At 46.1% G+C, this 20479-nt stretch overlaps 1 protein-coding gene across 3 annotated transcripts in view; it reads right to left on the reverse strand.

Annotated features, from left to right (window-relative positions):
• Positions 1–20479, reverse strand: part of LOC119971929 (leucine-rich repeat-containing protein 4C-like) — a 1202445-nt gene that overhangs the window by 154833 nt on the left and 1027133 nt on the right. The window lies entirely within an intron of this gene.

The raw sequence follows: 20479 nt of genomic DNA on the forward strand, positions 1-20479 counted from the left end.
TCCAGCGCCGCTACCCCCCCTCCAGTGCCGCTACCCCCCCAGCGCCGCTACCCCCCTCCAGCACCGCTACCCCCCCTCCAGCGCCGCTACCCCCCCCAGTGCCGCTACTCCCCTCCAGCGCCGCTACCCCCCCTCCAGCGTCGCTACCCCCCCTCCAGCGCCGCTACCCCCCCTCCAGCGCCGCTACCCCCCCTTCCCTTCCCTTCCCCCCTCCAACACGCCACTTCCGCAGCGGCTGAAACTGACGCGTACAGCGTCACTCCGCTGCTGGCCCTTTCGGTACAGCAGATTTAGGCCTTAAAAGCAGGCCCCGACGCCGGAGTCACCAGCGCCGCTTTTGCCCGCCGGTAATGGGCGTCACGTAAGTCTTCAGTGAATTGCGCTCCAGAGGAGGAAGAGCTTGAGCATTTCATTATCATCTGAGTCCTGAGAGTGCAATAGTGCGCTCTCCCCCACGTCTTTTAGTCTCGATGGGCAGAATCCTTTGGGTCACGTTCGCCCCGCCACCGCTGCCGGTGGGAATGCAGAATTTGACACTCGGCCAAAACTCCACTCGCTGCCGCGGGACCGGAGAATCCCAGCCTCGGGCGAGGTTGGAGAAATTCAGCCATTTTCTTTTCGCTATTGCGTCAGTGAAATTTTGTTCTCCGACTGCTGGATTCTCTGGTCCCGCTGGCAGTGAAGCCCTGCCCGCTGGTTGCCTGGCAGCGCGGGATGGCTTCAGTGGGCATTCCCATTGACAACGGCAGGAACAGAGATTCTCACCGCCGGCGCATGGCGCGCTGCCTCCACTACCGAGACTGGGGTGGTGTTTACCAGGATGAGGATTCTTCGACTACAATTTATACTTTTTCTACATCTTTTAATTACTTTCAAATGCTGGTTTACTTTTTCTCCCTGGCTCATTTCTTTTCAAATATGGATTATCTAAAGAACATTTCTTTAAAAGGTAGCAACTACAACAACATATTCTATATTTTAAGATTCTGGAATGGAGTCCCCACTTCAATCCTTGAGCCTTGACCGGTAATGCTAATAATTCTCCCGAGACCTTTGGTCATTTACTTTCAACTTTGCCATTAAACATTCTCCTCCTGGTTAAATCATGTGTAAATTCCAAATACACAAAGAGTTGGAGCATGTCTGCCCCGGCCAAATCATTGTGCTTGAATGTGTGTCTATTCAGCGGCATTTCCGCACCTTCCAATTATTTCACGCAATTCAGATTTTTCCTGCGAGATCCCCGCAAAGGTTAATTTGAGGGCGATGTTTCAAATCAGGCAGATGTGAAAAGGATAAATGCAGCCTTAATATTCTGTTATAATCAGACAAGATAAATGATTTCAGTTTGAATAAAGGATCCAATCCCACTTGGGATCAGTGAGCAGGTGGATCTTTATAGATACTGATCCAGAGTAAAGGCCAATTTTCCAATTCAATACCTGGCAAATCCAGGCCTCATGTGTGTTTAACCAAATATATCACATGACACAAATGCCTGGATTTTACCAGCACGGAATGAATTCCGATGCCAAGACGAAATGGGATCCTGAGGCTGCACGGGAGAATGGCAGGATCCCAGAGATGATTTTACTGGTCAATTAAGAGGCATCTGCCGGCAGTGCTATTAAGCACAGCAGCGTGTTTGTCTAAGTTGACAACTCTGAGATTGCAGGGAGAAGAACTGGGCCTCTCCTTTTTGGGTTCCATCGAAGGGCCGGTGAAATGGTGCCGTCGGGGCTGTGGGGGCGTCTATTGCTACCAGGGCCCCCTTCATGGGACATTGGGCCTTTGGTAAGGAAGGGCCTCATGGAAAGTCACTGTGGCAATGGACCATATCAAAAATGCTGGCGAGGTACGAAGTCACCAGAAAAAGGCTGGTCAATTGGATTCATTGGCCTCCAGTGAGTAAATGGCTGAGCTGCTGCCATTTCTGCTTCCCAGCTTCTCTCCTGATATCTCGCCACTATTTTACCAACGCTTTCACCTCCTTTCCCACCTCCTGAGCACTGGTAAAATTCCTCTTTTTAAAATAAACTTAGAGTACCCAATTATTTTTTTCCAGTTACGGGACAATGTAGCGTGGCCAATCCACCTACCCTGCACATCTTCTTGGGTCGTGGGGGTGAGAACCATGCAGACAGGGAGAAAATGTGCAAACTCCACACGGACAGTGACCCGGGGCCGGGAACTAACCCGGGTCCTCGCCGCCCATGAGGCAGCAGTGCCAACCACTGTGCCGCTGTGCTGCCCTAAGCACTGGTAAGATTCCAGCCATAGAAATTCAAGTAGCTGTTTGCCGATGCATCTGACTTTCAAGGTGATTTGGGGTGTTATGCATTTAGTTCCGTGAAAATAAGTGGATTGGTGTCATATTTCTCCCATGGACAACTGCTTACAATCTCGCCCAAATGTTTACGTTGATCATGGAGAAGACCATGAAGTGAATACGCATGAGGTGCAAATAGTTGTTAGTCCACAGAATGTGGTTGAGAGAAAGACCAACCAATCTGACTTCCGGATTCCTCTAATGGCATTCTTCTGCTAAATGTTCAGAGGTTCGTGACTGATCACTACCTTCAGCAGCAAGAATGCGATCAGGAACACTATGGAACAGGGAATCAAAAATCCACAATTTGGGCAGCACGGTGGCACAGTGGTTAGCACTGCTGCCTAACCGTGCCAGGGACCCGGGTTCAATTCAACCTCGGGTGACAGTCTGTGTGGAATTTGCACTTTCTCCCCTAGTCGATGTAAATTTCCTCCCACAGTCCAAAGATGTGCAGGTTAGTTGGACCGGCTGTGCTAAGTTGGCCCTTAGTGCCCAACGTTTGGGTGGGGATACAGGGCTTGAGCAGGGATTGGGCCTAGGTAAGGTACTCTTTTGAAGGATTGGCGAAGACTCAATGGGCTGAATGGCCTCCTTCTGCACTGTAAGGTTCTATGATTCTATGAATTTTAGTGAAGTGTCTATTCCAACAAATGCATATGATGTTATACACAAATTAAGGTTCTTCCAGTAGCAGTTTTTAGACGAACTGTTGAATTATAACTTTGTAAATGTAAGTCTTTGTTCATAAAAAACTTTACCATTGTCTATTTTCCCACCGTTCAAGCCTAGACGCACCCAACAAAATGAAAACATCAAATTACAAAGGAATTTCAACCCAGAACCAGGCTATTCCACAACTGATCTACGTTGATGTTTATGCTCCATGCAAACCTACATCCATTCTTCACCATCCCACTCCATCAGTATATCTTCCTATTCCTTCCAACTCCTGTACTTATCTAGTTGTCCTTTAAATGAGTTAATGCTACTTGCTTCTAAGGATGGCACATAAGCACAGTGATTAGTACTGTTGCTTCACAGCGCCAGGGTCCCAGGTTCAATTCCAAGCTTGGTTCACTATCTGTGTGGAGTCCACACATTCTCCCCGTGTCTGCGTGAGTTTCCTTCGGGTGCCCCAGTTTCCTCCCACAAGTCCCGAAATACATGTTGCTGGTGAATTGGACAATCTGAATTCTTTGCAGTGTTAATGTAAGCTGACTTGCGACAATAAAGATTATTATTATTATAGTCTCTCACAAGTTACCCTGTCTCTTTTTGCACAAACCAAAAGGGTTGAAAGTTTGTCTGCCTCATATGGCTCACAAACACAATCTCCATCAGCTACAATTCTCATTGTGAAGTTGTCGATGTGATCCTTCAATGCTCTGAAAGGATTTTGAATATTACTCAGTTTTCTATTCAATATATATGTTTAAATCGCGTTGCTCCGTCAAGTGGAACTACACTGGAAAAGTTTGAATAATTCCTAGTTTGTATGCTGATTAATGGTAGCCAACACAATCTGAAAGCATTCTTGCATGTAATAATAGCTAAAGAATTAATTTGTATCTTTTTTAACACAGAGAATACATTTAAAGTGGGCAGTGTCATCCCAGTGGAGAAAATGCAAAAAGACGCAATCTCACTGGGGCTTAGAATGGCCTAATCTATTGGCAGGAGAAATTGTACCACAAATAATGTTAGGATCTATCTGAAGACAGAGATGAATGAGGAAGACCGCTGCTCCGTTCAACTAATTCATCCATCCGGAAAGATCTTGGTCTCTCATTCGCAGCACCAATTGTCTCTTAAATTCTTAAATGGTTTCAGGGTTTCTGCCTCCAATCTTCTACCAGAAGCCACGGGCTGAAGTTTAGAGGAGGGAGGTGTACTGCTCGTGAACCCTTGCCTCTCGTAGAAATGGCAGACACCGGTTGACCGATGTTAGACAAGGTCACCCCACAACAATAACCTATTGCAAGTGGCTTTAAGTAGGTGAGAGTGGGATTTCTGCTGCTGAAAGGGAGGAGGTGCCGCCCTCGAGGGCGACAAACAAAACATTTTAAAAATCTTTTCAGGAATGTGTGTCGCTGCATTTGTTGCCCATCCCTAATTGCCCTTGAACAGAGTGGCTCACTTGTCCATTGCAGAGGACAGTTAAGAATTAACACATTGTGGTAGATATTACACGCCAGAAAATGCTGGAAATACTCAATAGGTCGGAGAACGTCTGTGGAGAGAGAAACAGAGTTAACGTTTCGAGACCCGACGACTTATTCTGAGACACGGATGCTGCGAGGCCTGTTGATCTTTTCCAGAATTCCTTGTTTTTATTGTTGTGGACTTCTTCTGAGTCACATGTAGGCCAGACCATGTAAGAAGATTTCATTCCCTAGTGAACCAGGTGTTTTTTTCAACAATCAACAAAGTGTCATGGCCATCAGCAATAGCACAATGGTTTGCACTGTTGCTTCACAACAACAAAGTTTCATGGTCATCAGCACTGGCACAGTGGTTTGCACTGTTCGAACACTGAACATTACAGCGCAGTACAGGCCCTTTGGCCCTCGATGTTGCGCCGACCCGTGAAACCATCTGAAGCCTATCTGACCTACACTATTCCATTTTCATCCATATGTCTATCCAGTGACCACTTAAATGCCCTTAAAGTTGGCGAATCTTCAACTGTTGCAGGCAGGACGTTCCACACCCCTACTACTCTCTGAGTAAAGAAACTGCCTCTGACATCTGTCCTATATCTACCACCCCTCAATTTTAAGCTATGTCCCCTCGTGTTGGTCATCACCATCCAAGGAAAAAGACTCTCACTGTCCACCCTATCTAACCCTCTGACTATCTTATATGTCTCTATTAAGTCACCTCTCAGCCTTCTCCTCTCTAACGAAAACAACCTCAAGTCCCTGAGCCTTTCCTCGTAAGACCTTCCCTCCATACCAGGCAACATCCTAGTAAATCTCCTCTGAACCCTTTCCAAAGCTTCCACATCCTTCCTATAATGTGGTGACCAGAACTGCACGCAGTACTCCAGGTGCGGCCGCACCAGAGTTTTGTTCAGCAACAGCATGACCTCGTGGCTCCGAAACTCAATCCCCCTACTGATAAAGGCTAGCACACCATATCCCTTCTTAACAGCCCTATTATTCAACTTTCAGGGATTTATGTACCTGGATGCCGTGATCTCTCTGTTCATCTACACTACCAAGAATCTTGCCATTAGCCCAGTACTCTGCATTCCTGTTACTCCTTCCAAAATGAACCACCTCACACTTTTCCGCATTAAACTCCATCTGCCACCTCTCAGCCCAGCTCTGCAGCTTATCAATGTCCCTCTGTAACCTATAACATCCTTCAGCACTATCCACAACTCCACCGACCTTCGTGTCATCTGCAAATTTACTAACCCATCCTTCTATACCCTCTTCCAGGTCATTTATAAAAATGACAAACAGCAGTGGCCTCAAAACAGATGCGGTGCACCACTAGTAACTGAACTCCAGGATGAACATTTGCCATCAACCACCACCCTCTGTCTTCTTTCAGCTAGCCAATTACTGATCCAAACCGCGAAATCACCTTCAATCCCATACTTCCGTATTTTCTGCAATAGCCTACATTGCGGAACCTTATCAAACGCCTTACTGAAATCCATATACACCACGTCAACCGCTTTACCCTCATCCACCAGTTTGGTCACCTTCTCAAACAACTCAATAAGGTTTGTGAGGCATGACCTACCCTTCACAAAACCGTGTTGAGTATCGCTAATCAACTTGTTCTTTTCAAGATGATTATAAACCCTATCTCTTATAACCTTTTCCAACATTTTACCCACAACAACAAATTGTCATGGTCATCAGCACTAGCACAGTGGTTTGCACTGTTGCTTCACAGCACCAGGGACCCGGGTTCGATTCCCGGTTCTCTGTCTGTGCAGAGTCTGCACATTCTCCCCGTGTCTGCGTGGGTTTCCTCCGCGTGCTTCGGTTTTCTCCCACAAGTCCCAAAAGATGTGCTTGTTAGGTGAATTGGACTTTCTGAATTCTCCCACAGTGTACCTGAGCAGGTGCTGTAGTGTGGCGACTAGGGTATTTTCACAGTGACTGAATTGTTGCGTTGGCTTAAGCCACTTGTGACACTAATAAAGATGATTATTATAATTCCAGAGGCTCGCTTTCAATACTAGATATTTTCATCAATTGAAGTTAAATTCCACCAGCTACCAAGGTGGGATTTGAACCCATGCCCCTGTTGTGTTTGGTCCTTTGTAGCTTACGAAGAATTCACCAAACACTTCGACTTGTCCAAATCAGAATCTTTTATTGAGTCTGATGTGGTAAGATAGCAATCTGATACAGTGCACATTATCATAGAGTCTGCTTATTACTCCTCTGGAATCTGCACCTAGCACTAACTATTCACTTGTATGTCTTATTACTCTTTCAATCTTCTTTTGAAGATGGTCAGATGTGTCTCCCCCGATATGGAATTACTTGTGGTTCACTTGTGGTATCTAAAATCGGGAAACAGGCAGCGTGGTAGCTGGCAGAGAGTGAGGGGGTACGAAACGTGTTCAAAATTGCTATAATGTGTTGCCAGTTGTGCCGCTGGCCGGGGGAGGGGGGGCTTCTGCCAGAGCCGGGGGTAGTAGCGACAGGCAGCCAGGAGGTGGGCCGTGGGGTTGGGGTGGATGGGCACAGACGACCGTTGCAACAGCTTGTAACGTAGCCATGTGGCTGCACACACCGCTGACTGCTCACTGTGAACTTAGCATCACTCATTGTATGGATGCCTCCCCAGGCCACCCCTCCCGAGATACCCTCTGGCCCCAGCCATCCTATCTCAAGGATGGCCATGCCTCAGCGCAACCCAACGCTGGAATGAGAGTGTGTGGGGAGTAGAATCTATATGCAGCTCCTGCTTGACAGGCTCTCGCGTGTCAATTCTGACCTCGGCAAATCACAAGCTAACGTTTGCTGGAATTGCACTAGTTCCACGTGGCGCTGGTGCTAGCCCATTAGGACGTCCTGATTCACTCCGGGGCCAATGCCACTTTGGGGGTGGTAGAACCCACCATCTTCAGTCCTGGCGTTGGCACCTCGTCTCTGAAATGGAGAATTCTGGCCAAGGTGTTTCCCATTGATGACAGATGTAGAAAAACCTGTTTCTCGTCGAAGTTTGGGAGGCTTTGAAATTCTCCTCTTGAAAAAGTGGTTGAGACAGTGTCTTTCAATATCTTTCAGGCTAAAGTGGATAGATTGGAGCTGAAAGGTTATCGGGGTAGGCAGGAATGTGAAGTCAAGGTTACACTAAGATCAGTCATGACGTTATTGAATGGAAGAGCAGGCTCGAGGGGTCGAGTGGCCTACTCCTGCTCCTGTCATATGTTAGTATGACTCAGAAGGTTCGTATTAACGATCAGCCTCGTCGCTCTTCTCACCCCTGCCATCAGTGTTTGAATGCCTCCCTTGTGCCTTGGTGACCAAGTAGTCAAGGTCTAGATGAACTGGAGCACTATCCAGTTTTATCATGACCTCTTTTGAATCATATTCTAATCAGAAGCATGTTGAGGGATTAAAGCACCAAGGGCGGGATTTACTGTGCCCCCCCTCCCCCTGTTGAGTGTTTCGTGGAGGCAGCCCACCCATTGGCCAGTGGTAGGACCTTCTGATCCACCGATTTCCCGTTCTGTGCAGCCCTGCCGCCGGGAAACCTGCGGTGGGGGTTTGCCAACAGTGAGACTGGAACATCCCACCAGAGAGAACAGCCATAAAATTCTGACCGTACCCATTGTTTCCTTCACCTTCCCTTTGCACTATTTCAACATCGTTTATGGACTATGTCGCCCCTATATTTCCAACCTCTGTGCAATACTTTGCATTGTGTCAACCTTGTTCCTGTTGGATATCTACTTTCTGCAATACAGTAGTTTTTGAACTGCTTTCTCTGAACATCTGTAAATGTGATCACGAGCGCCTACTACAATCTATTCCCTGATGAATACAAAATAAACCATTGCCTTTCATAAGGAAGCTTCAATATGAAGATTGCACTATTCCATTAATAGTATTGAGAAAGCTCTCTGTATACTTTCGAATGAATAATTTGGTCCGTTAACGAAAGAGCCGAAGGGGGAAGAAACCTCTATTCTTAATTACTTTCGGAGAACTGATGGCACAGTGGGGAAATAGAAATTAAACTGATACTCTCTATGGAAATATTTTTGGAGTGTTCTACCTTACTGCCTGACTGAGGAGCATCGTAGATAGTTGGGTGAAGGGGAAATAAAAAAATAAATATTAAAAAGCAAAATTCATTACTTTTTTATTTGAAAGGATATTCTACTGTCTGTTTATAGTGTTGTGTTATTTCTGTGCACTGTTAGTCTAAACATGATTCAAATCCTTCTGTTGACTTTAACCTTTGTAAATATTAAATTGTTAATATTCATCTCAGTGCTCGTGAATAGTGATTAAAATTTCTCCCATATATCCCGCATTATTTGATAGCTTTGCTGTGCAGACACAAGCATAAACATATCAAGTGGTATGAACTAGTCCTTATAATATTTCTGATTCATGTCCCTGCGGAGAAATGCTAATGTAAGATTACATTCTAATATTTAACATTAAGTGTTACTTTTGTTTACTTATATTCAATCTCTTTTTTATTATTTTCTCGTTGCTACTTGTGTACAGAGCGATATGGTAGCACAGTGGTCAGCTATGTTGCTTCACAGCGCCAGGGTCTTAGGTTCGATTCCCGGCTTGGGTCACTGTCTGTGTGGAGTCTGCACATTCTCCCTGTGTCTGCGTGGGTTTCCTCCGGGTGCTCCGGTTTCCTCTCACAAGTTCCGAAAGACGTGCTTGTTAGGTGAATTGGACATTCTGAATTCTTCCTCACGTGTACCCGAACAGGCGCTGGAATGTGGCGACTAGGGGCTTTTCACAGTAACCTCATTGCAGTGCTAATGTAAGCCTACTTGTGACACTAATAATGATTATGATTATTATACATCTTCATCTTTCGACGATCAAAGTCTTTTAGCAACTATTTTGTTTCTTGACATGTCACAAAGAAAATAGACTTTGTGAAGATTTTGAACAGGGGGTAATGTCCAAGCCTAATTACAATATTGATACATATGGACTAAATGTAAATAGTTTATCTGTATTGGACTATTTTGAACCTGTCATTAGCAGTAAGGTTCATATCCTTGATATTATGCATGAAGCTTTAACTTGTTCTGTGGAGACTGATATGTTCATTGTAATGACAGGGAAATACAGATGGGAAACATTCATTGTAATTCCTTTTATCAGATCAAATATGACAAATAAATAGAAAGCACAACCCAATGTTTAAAAATCCCTGAAGAAATGTGTTTCCAATTCTTTTCCTTTGTATCTCTAACCTCCTTTCTTCAATACCCTTACTTTTCTCCAAGACTTGCCTCTTCTCTGGTTTAATGAACTTTCAAAATGGCAGCTCCACTGACAATATACCACTCTACCCATCTGTACTTCTCCCTCCTGCTCTCTGCCTTCTTGACTATGGTCATGTTTTCAATTGTTCTATTTGCCCCCTCCTCCTCCGCACATGGCCCCAGTCAACGGTGTCACTAGCTGTGCAGCAGACATCATTTTAAATAACCGCATTGTACATGTCCTAGCAGAGGCAACAAGGAGACATGTGCACCAATAAATGCAATTATAAAAAGCTCCTTGCTCCAAATTTAAAATGCAAATAAGAGAAGCCCTGCAGTTCATGGAACACTCTCATTTCCAAAGAGCTATCTAAACTCAAATTATTCTATGCAGCTCTTTTAATGATATCTTTGTGCTGTTATATTATTGGTATTGTTAGACTGTAATTATATCAATTAAGTAAATGTGCAGTTAAAGTAATAAATTAACTGTTTAATTATGAAGAAGCAGGGCTATTATTTTGCTTTTTTATGATGTTAATGGTATCTGCATCCTGTTAAAATACTGATAACAACTATAAGGCCTGTTAAATCAATGCTGTCTTCCTGTTGTAAAGGAATTAATGCAATTAAGATAAAAATGAGAACATCACATTTCCAGCATTCTGATATAGTTGCAGTAGTAGATATGAATATCTTTGAGCCTCAAAAATATAACTGTATGTGTACCTAAATAAATATATTAAATATAACAAATAAATATAATATAAATAAAAATAAAATAGAATGTAAATAAATGTATATATATGTAAAATATCAATGTGCAGACAGTTAGTAGCAGAATAGTATCTTGCTGTAAATTCGCAAAGGATCAATGTCTAAGTGCATTCTATGGCTTGATGCTAAAACAGCCCAGCATTTTCCAGCCATTGGGATTCTTCGGCCATTGGGATTCTCTTTTCCCACTGGCAGCGCACCCCGCCCACGGGTTTCCAGGCGGCGTGGGGTTGCTTCAATGGGAAATCCCATTGACAAACGGCGGGAATAGAAAATCCGACTAATGGCGCGTGGCTGGGGGAACTGGAGAACCTCACTCATGAAGAACAGGAAGGTTTTATCTCTGTTCTGTGCTTAGTTATATGATTTCAGCTGGACATCATTAAGAATTCCTCAGCGTTGAGTCCTCAGCGCAACCATCTTTCAAATGCTTCAAGAAATGACTTTCCCATCGCAATAATGTTAAGAGTGGGGATTTTCGCTGATGACTACACAGCGTTCAGTATCACCCATCGATTCTCGGGTGATGATGTAGTCTGTGCTGCAAAACCTGAACAGGTTTTGGATTTGGGCTGATAAATGGCACGTAACATTCATCCCGCATTAATGTCAGACAATGGCCATCTCCAAAAGTGAATGTCTCCTGCCCTTAAGGTTGAACAACATTCCCATCACTGAATCCCCTACCATCACATCATAAACGTTTCGGGCGATGGGGTACGGGGATGGTCAGAGCATAAATGTAATTGAATCAATCACACCAAAATACATTGTCACTCATTCCACTGTGTTTAAAGTGTGTACAATGGACAGGATACACTGCAACAACTTAGCAAGGCTCCTTTGACAGCACGTCCAAAACCTATGAACTCTACACCTGGAAGGACAAGAGGAGAAGGGGAAATGGGGACACCACCACCTGCAACAGTCCCTCCAAGTCACACACCTTCGTGGCCTGGAAGTATATTGTTATTCCTTCATTGGTGCTTTGTCAAACTCTTGGAAAAGCCTACCGAACAGCACTGTGGGAGCAACCTCACTACGTGATCTGCAGTGGTTCAAGAAGTTAGCTGTTAAGGGCCAGGGTTTAGAGAACCCCAAAATGTATCATGGAGTTCGCTTGAACCACAACTTTTACTAGATTGTGGTTTGGGGAGCACACGGCCCACTCTACAGGTGTGGTACAGCAGAAATGGAAAAGTAATTTTTAAAGCAAAACAATGTTTATTCTATGAAGTCAAGTTAACCTTTTTGAAACATTCAGTGAAAATCTTGGCAACAATCAATTCAAATACAACCCCCCAAAAATACAACACTAAGTAATCCTTAATAATTTATCAAACACCATCCAGAAGACAGAAGAAATACCTTTCAACAGTAGAGGTTTACATTCACTACTGAGAACATTTATAATTCTGAATTCACCAAATGATCAAGAGATAGTCTTTTGATGGCAGAGAGAACAGCAGTACACCTGTTTGGTCTGGCTTCAGCTCCAACACTGAAAACGAAAATAAAACACACCCTGCAGCCTGCTCAAAAAAAAAGTAAAAAGCTGACAGACAGCCCAGCTCCAACCACTCTCTGACATCACTGCAGTAGTCAACACCCATTTCTTAAAGGTACTCTCACTACAGATATTTATAGACACACCCATTTATAAACACCCATTTCTTAAAGGTACTCTCACATGACACAGCTCACCAACATCTTTGCAGCTAGGGACGGGCAACAAATGTTGACCTTGCCAGGAATACCCATATTCCTTGAACAAATTAGAAAAAAATTAAACTTGGTGACTCTTGTTAAATAAGCTACAAATCATTCCAATTACTTTCTTGATTGCAGCCAAGTGTCTAGATACATATACCAAATGGGAACAGAATTACAACACAATTGTTGTTATGTTTTTCTTCATTTATTTACTTTTGCATTTATTTGGAGAAAATGTGCTCATTTTATGTAATGCCAACATGGCTGTTTAAAGTAGAAATTGGAAGCAGTATTTATATTCCACATTCCATGTGTTCAAAATATTCCGAATCCTTCACAGCCAATGCATGTTTTTTTTGGAGGCAAATTAGAAACCAATTAGTGGTTGCAAAGTCCTACAAACAGTAATGAAATTTATTGACAAGTTCCTGTGTTTTTGTAGTATTGACCAAAGGAAAAACGTTGGCGAGGACACCCTGAGATCTCTGACTGTATCTGACTAGTGCAATCGGATCTGTTACATCGCCCTAAACAATTTGTTTCAAGCTTGAGCCAAAGGACAGCAGCCTAGAAATTAGGCGAGAGAGCAATTTGTCTGCTGCAATTGGTTGCAGGCTACAGTCTCACCCAATATTCAGCCCTGAACTTCATTTATGTGTGACCGACTGGTGAATCGCAACTCTCAATGCCCTCTCTTTGTCCCTTCAGGACAGCATAGTCCATAATAAGCCAGATAGAGCCAAGACAGGGGACGGAGTACCAGAGATTCGAATCCACACCCACTATGAAGAATGGGCCCTAAAAATCACGGGGTTGATCGTGGAGAGAGCATTCATCAGCAGCAAGGTTGGCCTGCTCCGCAGAGGTGAAGATCCATTTGCCCTTCAGCCAGATTACCTACCTCAACTGAGTTGTTCATGTCAGAAAAAAAAACTTTCCCTCTCAATGATCACATGTCCATTGTCTCGCAGGACCTCCATCTCATGGGGCCGGGCCATCAGGAGTGATTCCCTCCTTGTCAACCAAGAGACCACCTCGGAGGAGAGCTCCAAGGAGACTACCATCAAGGCATCACAGGTAACATCTTCACCTTCCACCAGCAGAGAGATACATACCTCAGTGGGCGACAATTGTGGACAGGCTTCTGGGGCACAATCTGGTGAGCACCATACCATTGCTGAAATAACATCAGCTGGAGGCAGGAACATCCAAGGGACTAAGCAGTCAAGGGTCTGCTGGATCCCAGGGCTCAGCTGAGTCCCAGTCAGATGCCGAGCCTCTGGACAAGGTTATCCCTCCTGAATGCCACATCTGTGTCCTATCATCTGCAGATGATAGGACACAGATGTGGCATTCAAGAGGGGGTATCAGCAACATTCCAGCACATGCAGAGCTGATTGGAGGAGTGCCAAAGGCTACAGGCACAGGAGATGATGCTGACCATGCATGGCGTTGAGGCCAACGCAGCTAGGGTGGCGACCACAGTGGAAAGCCAGGAGCACGACGTCCACACCTTGAGTGGTGGTGCTCAAGGCATAGCTCAGTCTGTGATGACCATGGCTGAGGGCCTTGACATCATGCTCAAGCAGATGAGGGACATGTCTCAGACACAGGTGGATATTGCCGAGGCACTCCAGAGCATGGCCCTGTCACTAAGGGGCATTGCTGAGGGCATCGACAATATGGCGCAGACAATGGGAAGCCACCAGAACTGGCAGAGCTAGAAGACTCAAAGGCCTCTGAAGCTCACTCCAGCTATCCTTCTGTTCCAAGGAGACACCCAGGACCCAATGGGCATCGTCAGGGAGGAGGAAAGAGTGGGACCAACTTGGGGCCTCCAACCAAGGAGATGACTGCGGTCTCCAGTACTTCTGAATCCTCCCCTCTTGACACCAGTGCATCTCAAGGGCAGAACAGGATGGCACAGCACTGCCAGTGACACTGCTAAATCAGTCGGGGCCCATCAACTCCAAGCTCTCTAGAGGATGTCTGCCAAGGGATCAAAGGCCTCAAGGCACGGACAGCAGCAGGCTGCCTCCACTTCTGATGTGTATTCTGGGGGCACACTTAACGTAACAGTATACCACGGAAGATCAAGAATTGAGAGGATCACTGATTGGGCACAGTGGGGCGGGGGGGGGGAAGGGTGGGCACGATCTGTAGGTAGGGGAAATTGATATGTCAAATGTTCACAAATAAAACATGTTACACCTGATAAAGGTGAGCCCTCTGTTACGTTAATCTTTACAGCAGGCCTGTCTGCATCCCCTCCCCCTGTTGCCCTCCACTCCCCCAACCCCCCGATCCCTGGGCACAGTAATCCAAGATCGAACATCCCCAAGGCAAATCCTGTTCAGAGGGTGGGTGTTAACGTTCAGTCAGCAGAAAGATATTGGCAGAAATGGAGGAGCACCAGAGCTGACCTCACAGCGAGTTAACATCACGCTCCTGCCTTGTACATGGACCTGCTGACAGTTCCAACAGAGGCCTATCACACTGGGGTGATGTTGCATAAACCCTTGATAAAAGCAAATTACTGCGATGCTGGAATCTGAAACCACAGTGAAAATGCTGGAAAATTTCAGTAGGTCTAGCAGCATCTGTAGGGAGAGAAATGAGCTGACATTTCGAGTCCACATGATCCTTTGTAGAAGCTTAAAGACAGAGAATGTGGGAAATATTTATACTGTGGAGTGAGATTGAAAGATGAGTCATGGTCACAGAAACCAAAGGAACAGGGTGCTAATAGCAACAGAAACCGAGGGAACAGGGTGCTAATAGCAACAGAAACCGAGGGAACAGGATGCTAATAGCCACAGAAACCAAGGGGAAAGAGTGTTAATGGCAGTCCCCAGAGAAAACAAAACATGTGAAGGCCAAAGAGCAGGGAAACTAACACCAGAGGGTAAACTGTGACAGATGTAGATGTGGGATGAGGGGAAGAGGGAAACAAAGGGGAGAAAGGATAAGGAAAGGGGGATAGGATAGTGGGGTTGGGGGGGGGGGGGGTTAAATATATATAAAGAAAGACAAGAATGAAAGAAATGGCAAAAAACAGTTAAAATGAAATGGGATGAAAACAAAGGGGTTGAGGTCAACCCTTGGATAGTGGAACAGGGTAGTTGGGGAGGGGGCTGTTGGAGGGTCGGTTAATGGGAGGGGAAGAGGAAGGAAGGCAATGGGTGGGAAGGAGCGGAATGTGGGGTAAGGGAGATTAGAGGAAAGAGGGATGGGGGGAGGAGGGATGAGAGCAAGGGTGGGTGGGAAGGAAGGGAATGCTCCCTGATGCCCCAATGAGTGCAAGGCGAAATGCGTGCCATCAATTATCCCAGGAACTGGGGCATCCTGCAGATGGCAGAGAGTCCTGCAGCTTGGTCATCTTAGAAGGTCTGGTCCAGCTCAAAGTAGATAAAATCTGATGCCCGGGTAGGCAAGGAATCCGTGACCTCACGGATCCACTTGTGGCCGACAGCTTAGGAAATGCCGCACAATACTCGCTCAAGTCCTGGAATGATCCGGTTGCATAGATTATCATAGAATTTACAGTGCAGAAGGAGGCCATTCGGCCCATCGAGTCTGTACCGGCTCTTGGAAAGAGCACCCTACTCAAGGTCAACACCTCCACCCTATCCCCATCACCCAGTAACCCCACCCAACATGAAGGGCAATTTTGGACACTAAGGGCAATTTAACATGGCCAATCCATCTAACCTGCACATCTTTGGACTGTGGGAGGAAACCGGAGCACCCGGAGGAAAACCACGCACACAGGAGGAGGATGTGCAGACTCCGCACAGACAGTGACCCAAGCAGGAATCGAACCTGGGACCCTGGAGCTGTGAAGCAATTCTGCTATCCACAATGCTACCGTGCTGCCCTAAGATGTTGGCTGAGGGTAAAATATTGCTTGGGACACAAAGGGGAAATCACTATCCTGCTTCAAAATAAGTGATTTAAAAAAGTGAGTCATCCTGAGATGTCACGTGGAGACTCAGGTTAAAATTTGATCTGAAAGGTGATAGTCCTTTGGACAATGGACAATATTGAGGCATCAGTTAGGATTTTATGCTCAAGTCACTGTGGAGAGAATCAAAATGCAACCTTCTGACTCAGAGGTGAGAAAACCATCCATTGAAGCCGAGAAAACAGGAACAGGAGTAGGCCATTTGGCCCTTCAAACCTGCTTGACTATTCATTTCAACCAACTCAGTAACCTGTTCCCGATTTCCCCTCATATCCTTTGATTCCTTTAGCTCCAAGAACTATATCAAACTTCTTGAAAACACAAAGGACGTAATTCTCTGGCCTCGTTGCGCTCTCGCGTGAACGGTGCGAGGCCGGTGAATAGCGGGAAAGGCTGAAAATGAGAACCGCGTCAGGCGCCGAACAGTTTGAGATGCAACCGGCCCACTCCCATAGGCGAAATCGGGACATTCGCTGTAGCGTGGCGAGAACTCAAATATCACTTGAGCCCTATTTCCATACAATTAACGGGAGCCACCCCTTGTCCCACAGCCTCCCGTGATTCATCAGCCCCCCCAGCAAGCGGTCATGCTGGCGCCGATTAGTACTCCTTTTAAAAAATGTGAACCTGGCGGAAGGGCTTCTGTGGGGAGCCGAGGTGAGTAGCCGTCTTTGCTCACAGGCAAATAGCCCGGTGCTGCGCTTGCCGCCCCAGTGCTCGATGAGGGGTGGGGGCCTCTCGGCTGGGAGTGAGGAACCCCGGCTAGGGGTGGGGAGCCATCCCCAGGAGTGGGACGCCATGTGAGGGCAGGGGACACGAGGCGTTTGAGGGAACAACCACAAGTGGCACCACCATGCCAACCCCTGGATTGCATCCATCAGTTCCGGAGGCAACCCTGTCCCTGCCCATCTGCCCCACCAACCACCCACAACCCCTACCGACTGCTGAGCCTCTGGCCGTGTGGCTGAAGGCTATTTCTAAGAGGGAATTGGCAATTATGGTTAAGTGAGCACTTCACACAACCCAAGTTGATACCCGTGGGTGGGCGGGCCATGTAGCATGTCGGAGTCCTTGGCTAGCAGCCTAATCAGACCGCAATGCATGGACACTGTACCTGAACACAGTGGGAGGCAACACCACTCATGCAGCAGCCAACATCCAAACACCCAGGGGATAGGCACAGCTCCGGGCAACATGCCCATGGTTGAAGGGTGGGTGAGTGTCACAGGATGGGGACCAGCGCCCGGTCCAGGTGACATTATGAGTGGGTATCCGTGGTATAGGGTCTGGGGTCTGGTGAGGGGGGCCCGCTATGGCCGGGCGTGGGTGGGTAGGGCATTCAGGCGGGTGATCAATGGGGGAATGGTGGGTTCTGGGATGGGAGTCACCTTCGTTTGTCAGTCTAACACCCACTCCCAATGCCCTAGAGATATTGAACGCTATGGCAGGGATTTTGAACTCAGCAGAACTTGCCCGAGTGGTGCTGCTGCTAGGCTGGGCAGCCAGAAATGGTGGTGGCAGCTGCAGTGTCAACAGGTGCTCGAGGCAACGGCCCACGGGCCTGACCCCTCCCACACCCTGAGAACCCTGCCAGTGCTCCCAAATCTGCGCCATTGTCTGACCCCCGCCTGTCTGCTGAGTGCTCGATCACACCCATTCTGGTGAAAAGCAGGGGAGTGGCACTAAGTGAATTGCCCTTGCCGAGAGACGGCACAGAGATGATGGACCAAATAATTCCATTCTACGCCATATCCATTTTATGACACTAAGAGGGGGTGTATTTTCTGCAATCTTTGCTAAGTCCATTCCAAATTCCAAGTAGAATAGAAAACAACGGCAAAATCTCACAACGTGCATTTTCTCACGTTTGCAATGACTGGGATTCCGAGGTAAAAAAAACAGTGGGGTTAACAATCTCCATCATTATTAAAGAACATGTGCAGTTCAATGTAGAAATCAGGAGGATGCATTTCCCAATTTCTGTGCTCCTCTGGAAGCTTTTCTACCCAGGTATGTGTCCGGGCCATTCAGAAACAAACACTTCAGTTGCTGAAGTGCTCATATTATTGCTGATCAGAATGTTTTACTTTGCAGAAATATGGTAAAGGATATGGGCATTTTCACAAAGAAGACCAGCGGGTTTCCCAGCTGTAAAGAGCAGCTCAAGAGCTCGAGGAGTGCCGGCAATCAGAACCAAATGTAGTTCGCTGGAAGCACTTTGAAATCCCCCAAGCTGATAAACTGAATAGAACAAGAATCAACTGGAGTGCTTCCACAAATGGAAGACAGGATTCACAGCGCCAGAAAGCATGGGGGTAAATCTTTGTTGTCCTGCTGCTGCTTAATCTTTCAGTCAAGGTGGGGGACAGAAGAGTGCGAGAGGGGGAGATTCACCTCTGCTGACAAAGCAAATCCTGGAGGGCAAAGCTGGAAATTCTGCCTCCGAAGCCAGTATTTTTCCACAGAAAAAGGACCAATGAGAAAATGCCTGCTCCGAATGTAGCCCTTTGGCAACTATGCACCTAATAACTAAAGCAAAATCTGCATAATTTCAAATAATTAATTAATCATAATTTGGAACCCCTGAACATATTATTTATTTCTCAATTTTTCCATAAAAGAACATCAATTTATTTTGGAAAAACATTTGACTTTGGAGCATCATGCTGTTGTATTACAAATACATAGAACAGTACAGCACAATACAGGTCCTTCAGCCCACGATGTTATGCAGACCATTTATCCTAATCTAAGATCAACCTAACCTACACCCCTTCAATTGACTGCTGTCCATGTGCCTATCCAAGAGGATTAAGTGTCCCTAATGACTCTGACTCCACCACCTCTGCTGGCAGTGCATTCCACACACCCACCACTCTCTGTGTAAAGAACCTACCTCTGACATCTCCCCTACACCTTTCTCCAATCACCTTAAAATTATGTCCCCTCATGACAGCCATTTTCACCCTGGGGAAAAGTCTCTGGCTATCCACTCTATCCATGCCTCTCATCACTTTGTGCACCTTTATCAAGTCACCTCTCTGCCTTCTTCGCTCCAGTGAGAAAAGCCCTAGCTCCCTCAACCTTTCTTCATAAGACATGCCCACCAGTCCAGGCAGCATCCTGGTAAATCTCCTCTGTACCCTCTCCAAAGCATCCACATCCTTCCTATAATGAGGCGACCAGAACTGGACACAATATTCCAAGTGCGGTCTAACTAGAGTTTTTTAAAGCTGCAGCAAAACCTCGCGGCTCTTAAACTGAATCTCCCTGTCAATGAAAGCCAACACACCGTACGCTTTCTTAACAACCCTATCAACCTGGGTAGCAACACTGAGGGATCTATGTACGTGGACCCCAAGATCCCTCTGTTCCTCCATACTTCCAAGAATCCTGCCTTTAACCTTGTATTCAGCATTCAAATTCGAACTTCCAAAATGAATCACTTCACATTTATCTAGGTTGAACTCCATCTACCACTTCTCAGCCCAGATCTGCATCCTGTCAATGTCATGTTGTAACCTGCAACAACCCTCAACACTATCTACAACTCCACCAACCTTCGTGTCATCGGCAAACTTACTAACCCACCCTTCCACTTCCTCATGCAAATAATTTATAAAAACCACAAAGAGCAGAGGTCCCAGAACAGATCCTTGCAGGACACCACTGGTCACCGACCTCCAGGCAGAATACTTTCCATCCACTCGCTGTCTTCTTTCGGCCAGCCAATTCTGTATCCAGACAGCCATATTTCCCTGTATCCCATGCCCCCTAACTTTCTGAATGAGCCTACAATGGGGAACCTTATCAAATGCCTTACTGAAATCCATATACACCACATCCACTGCCCGATCTTCATCAATGTGTCTTGTCACATCCTCAAAGAATTCAATGAGGCTTGTGAGGCATGACCTGCCCCTTATAAAGCCATGCTGACGATCTGGTTTAGCTCACTCAGCTAAATCGCTGGCTTTTAAAGCAGACCAAGCAGGCCAGCAGCACGGTTCGATTCCCGTACCAGCCTCCCCGGACAGGCGCCGGAATGTGGCGACTAGGGGCTTTTCACAGTAACTTCATTGAAGCCTACTCGTGACAATAAGCGATTTTCACTTTCACTTTCACTTTAATCAAACTATGTTTTTCTAAAAATCATAAATCCTATCTCTCAGAATCCTTTCCAATATTTTGCTCACCACCAACGTAAGACTAACTGGTCTGTAATTCCCAGGGATTTCCCTGTTCCCTT

Source organism: Scyliorhinus canicula, chromosome 9 (assembly GCF_902713615.1).
Source record: "Scyliorhinus canicula chromosome 9, sScyCan1.1, whole genome shotgun sequence".
Lineage (NCBI taxonomy): Eukaryota > Metazoa > Chordata > Chondrichthyes > Carcharhiniformes > Scyliorhinidae > Scyliorhinus > Scyliorhinus canicula.